Source organism: Gekko japonicus, unplaced genomic scaffold (assembly GCF_001447785.1).
Source record: "Gekko japonicus isolate JY-2015 unplaced genomic scaffold, Gekko_japonicus_V1.1 scaffold241, whole genome shotgun sequence".
Classification (NCBI taxonomy): domain Eukaryota; kingdom Metazoa; phylum Chordata; class Lepidosauria; order Squamata; family Gekkonidae; genus Gekko; species Gekko japonicus.
Window position 1 is genome coordinate 479566 of NW_015160216.1, and position 4973 is coordinate 484538.

The following is a 4973-nucleotide window of genomic DNA, read 5'->3' on the forward strand; positions in this document are numbered from 1 at the left end:
TCTTAGGTTGTTAGAAAAGGGTGTTCGCTATGACCAGTGTGTTCTCTTGACAAAACCTTGCTTCATTTTGCTTTCCAAGGCCAAACTTGTCTGTTATTCCAGTTACCTTTTGACTTCCTACTTTAGCATTCCAGTCACCTATGATGATGATGACATCATTTTTTGGTGTTAGTTCTATGAGTTGTTGTAGGTCTTCATAGAACCGGTCCAGTTCAGCCTCTTCTGCATCAGTGGTTGGGGCATAGACTTGGATTACTGTGATGTTGAATGGTTTGCCTTGGAATCAGACCGAAACTGAGATCATTCTGTCATTTTTGAGATTGTATCCCAGTATTGACTTTTGCACTCTCTTGTTGACTATTTTATTATTATTATTATTTATTTTTATTATTTTATTACCTCCACCACTACCTAAGCAGTAGAAGGAGAACTAAAAATACTGTAATTTTTAAACCAGTTGGTAACCATCCTTTTACAATGTTAGATTTGAAGGCTGCCACGTATTTTAAATGATGTGATAAAAATATTATGTAATAAGTCTGATAACTGAATGTATAAAAGAAGGATGGTACTCAGTAGTTTATCAGAGCTCCCTAGTGTTCCCCCCCCAAAAAAAAAATCCCTTTTAAACAAGATTTCAGATACTCAAATTCAGACTGGAACCACAATCCAGGAGGTGTAAGCCTTTCCCCACATAAGTGCACTGATCTAAAAAGCCCCTGCAAAACTGCTGTTAGGGCTAAACATACAGGACCTGTATCAGGGCAAACAGCAGCTCCATGAGGCCCTTTGAGGTTGGCGAAACAGATCAGGAACATTGTGTGGGAGGCAGATTTAATAGCACTGCAGTCCCAATTGGTATCAGGGCCCAGAGCACCAGCAACTTAAAAGAAATCCCACTTGGAAATATCCCACACGAAACACTCAGCATCACCTGTTTTGGTCCTTATAAAGATTGTTGCAGAGAAGCCTGGCCTTCTCACCTATTTAGCACCACACTTCATACCTTGGGAAGGAATACTTAAGACTTCTAGGCCACAATGGTAATACCTTTGACAACCTCAAATAATCAAGTGACTTACCCCTTATGGTGATCATTTCTCTCAAAGAGTCTCATTAAAACAAAGCCTTCCAATTACTAATCAAAGAGATTTAGCTTACATGACACGTTTACTACACTGGGGTGCGTGAACTGTTTCAAGGTCACATCCTCTACGACTTTGTATGGCATCAACGATAATAATTAACCCTTCTTAGTAATGTTTTTTGTGACTACAAGCCTAGCATGAATAACCATCTGAGCTACCTTAACCATTTCAATGCCCATTTCCACTGAATGACTCAATCGTGCTTCTCCCTGGGGAAAGCACAAAAAGAGAAGGAAACCCCGCAGCACGGATAACCCGGCTCTAACCCACAGCCAGCCATTGTGTCACGATGAGGCTGCGCCTTTTAGAGAGGCTGTCACCACCTTCTTCGCTGCTTTCACCGCTGACAGGCTAAAAGGGACCAAGCCCTGGGAGAGGACTTCTACCGGCAAAGGGGACGTGAAAGCCGTCGAGTGGGAACCTTCTTCTGGACAGCGAGTGGGAGGGGAGCGGCCTAGACCTGCTTCACGGCGCCCTCGCCGGGTCTCCTCCCCTTTCCCGGGCGTCAACTCGGCCTCTCTCATTCAAACCCGGTCAGCAGCCCCCTTCTTCCACTTACTTCAGGCCTTCCACGATATGAAGGGCGCGGCATCCGCCTCACAGCCCCGTTCCACCACCGCCGGTGCCCCTTTGCTGCTGTGGCCGCCGTACGTGGCAAAAAGGGAAAGGAAGCAGCCAAGGCGGCGACGGCTGCGAGCGCCCGGCCGCCACGCATGCGCAGTCCGCACACGACCTGACGGCGGGGATCATTACACGGAAGAACGGAGGACGCGCTTCCGTAGAAGAAACTGGAGTGCGCAGGCGCACGTAGAGTCGAGGACGCGAATGCGTCTTCAGTCGTTGTTACAGCGGACAAAAGCAGATTTCCAAAAAGAATTTTGTTAGCCGGTACGCGATTATTTTCTGCTTCCTCTCTCCCCCCCCCTTTCAGTGCTTGCAACACCAAAGCTCGTTAGTCCCGCTAGGAGAAAGGCTTCTCTCAATGAAGGGGGAAACACCCCTGCTTAGAGGTGGCTTTTGCAGTGGAGACTACAACCATGCCGCATGATGGAGTGAGATCCCATCTCTAGTTCCAGCTCCTGCCATCCTAGCAGTTTGAAAGCAAGAAATTGCAAGTAGATAAATAGGGACCACTTCGGTGGGAAGGTAACAGCGTTCCGTGCCTTGGTGTTTAGTCATGCCGGTCACATGACCACGGAAACGTCTTCGGACAGTGCTGGCTCTTCGGCTTTGAAACGGAGATGAGCACCGCAACCCTAGAGTCGGATTCGACTGGCTTTCGAGCAAGGGAACCTTTACCTTTTACCTACAACCAAATGGAAACGAAACGCGTCTTTCCTTTCATTTGTTGCATGTTTCAATAAATCTCAGTGGTGGTGTGGAGTATCAGTTTGTTGGAGCTAGAGCAAAAGATTGAAGTGTTGGCTGCAGTAATCCTTTTTAGTGCATCAGATTTAACACTTAAAGTCCCCCATCCCCCGTAATCAGCACTATAACCGAGATAATATTTTGTTCTTGCCTAGGTGGAATTAGTTTTGTACTGCTTGTACTACATCCTTTGTGATCGGGCAAAGTCACATTTATCTAATTATTAGCCCTGTTAACATTACAGTAGTGTCAAAATATGACTGTATGGCTATTTATAGGAGAAAACTATGGTTAGATATTGCTAACTCTAGATAAGTAATATCCAGTAATATATGGTAACTTGAATTCAATATATTTTATATTATGTAAACTATAGGGAGCTATAATTTAACTGATTGTTAAGATATATTTTAAAGTGTATACTGAGGTTTGCTGATTAAATAACTATGTCTTTTTAGGATTGATTTATCTACTAAAATTTTTAATGTATATCATCGCTCTGTAATATGTAGCTGGCTCAGTGTTTGTTTTTTATACTGATTGCTTGCCTGGCTGTTGTTAGATCTTTGTAATTCTGAATCCTTACTAAGAAAGTGATGGCCTTTGGTTAATAATAAACATTTATCTATCATTACAGTAGCTATGTTTTACTGTGTTTTGTACTGTAAGCACTGGACCAGTGAGGTGCAATAAGAATGCCACTCTACTTGGCCACTGTGCTTCTGAGGAGGGATGTACTAAAAGGAAGGACAGGATTGCCCATTGGAAACAATGGGAAACACTTGAAGGCTCATTGGAAATAATGGGAGCCAGGAATGTCAATTGGCTTCAATGTAAAATGAGAATTATCCAACACAGATATAAAGAAAAATCAAGTGTACACTGTACACAGATTCTACATGCATTTACTGCAACTTGTGAAAAGGGCAAATGTCATACGTGCTCAGGAATTATATATACAGAAAGATTTCTGGCTTGATAGTTCAAAAACCACACCCATCAGCAACACCCCTGTTTCAATGATAACTTATTGGGTCTGGAAGAGCTGCTGTGCTATTCAAAGATATGAATACATCAGTGCATAGATATAGAGAGTTTGCTCAGTTGGAAAAGCTCCATGCCTCTTTGAACTATGATCTGAGCTGATTCAGTGAACAGGCTTCCTCCGGAGGTGGTGGACTCTACTTCTTTAGAGGTTTTTAAAGAGAGGCTAGATGGCCATCTGACAGCAATGCGGATTCTGTGAACCTAGGCAAATCATGAGAGGGAAGGCAGGAAGGGTTGTATCAGTGCTTAGTTGTTGTGGCCCTTTCTTACACACCCAGGGAAATGCTGATTGCCACTTTGGGGTCAGGAAGCAAATTTTCTCCAAGCCAGTGCCCCTTAGGAGTAACAAGTGTTCTGGGACTGGAATGAGAGACCACGAAGTGGAATGACAACCCCAGGGTGTCATATCATATATTAAATAGCATGAGGCATGATGGAACCCTGTGACACTGACAGGCCATTGGCCATGGGGCAAAGCAGGAAATCCCCAACACTACCTTCTGAGACCGACCCCTCAGATAGGACTCGAACCACCATAATATAGTGACCCTTGGTCCCAGTGCTGAGAGGTGGCTCAGTTGGATACTATGGCCACTGAAAGATCCAGCAGAACTAGCAGGGTTACACACTTTCTGCCAAGTTCTAGATAGAGGTCATCAACCAAGGCGACCAAAGCAGTTTGTGTTCTAAACTCTGGCCTGAAACCAGATAGAAATGGATGTTAGTGGCTTGTTGATATGCCAGGCTTAACCAACTCTGGCCTGAAACCAGATAGAAATGGGTGTTAGTGGCTTGTTGATATGCCAGGCTTCTGATATACAGTATGTACTGATTTAGCTCTATGATATGCAAATAATAGACTCAATTAGCAATGAATGCTGATGTTTTCATCCTGACTCAGAGACCACAGGTGAAGCGTCATTTGTTCTCATCTTTCTTCGTGATGCCATGGACCAGATCCCGCCAGGCCTTCCTGTCTTCCGCCGTCCTCTGAAGTTGGCTCAATTTCATGTTCGTTGCATCTATGACAATGTCTAACCATCTCATCCTTTGCCGTCCCCAGCTTCGTTGACCTTCAATCTTTCCCAGCATCAGGGTCTTCTCAAGCAAGTGTTCCCTTCTCATTTGGTGGCCAAAGTATTTGAGCTTCAGTTTCATTATCTGGCCTTCCAGGGAACAGTCAGGGTTGATTTCTTTTAGGATTTAGGGGGGGGAGATGGAGGTGAAATTTGAGAAAATGGAGGAAAGATTTGTGAATATGAAATCAGAGGTTGCAGAGGAACCTAAGTTTGAAAATTCTATTAAACAAGTTTCAGGGGAGGTTCAACATATCAATGAGGAAGTAGAATCTCTAGAGTTGGAATGAGAAATGGATTCTTTAGTGTTGTTGGAATTGAGAGAGAAAGAATA

The 4973-nt window shown here is 43.9% G+C and overlaps 1 protein-coding gene across 2 annotated transcripts in view; it reads right to left on the reverse strand.

Annotated features, from left to right (window-relative positions):
- Positions 1-1883, reverse strand: part of TFG (TRK-fused gene) — a 26360-nt gene extending 24477 nt beyond the window's left edge. The window contains exon 1 of one of the 2 annotated variants that reach the window (XM_015410643.1): positions 1708-1883. The gene's annotated coding sequence lies outside the window, so the exon portion shown is untranslated. The remainder of the gene's footprint in view (positions 1-1707) is intronic. The other variant, XM_015410635.1, reaches the window with a different exon arrangement.
- Positions 1884-4973: the final 3090 nt, after the last annotated feature.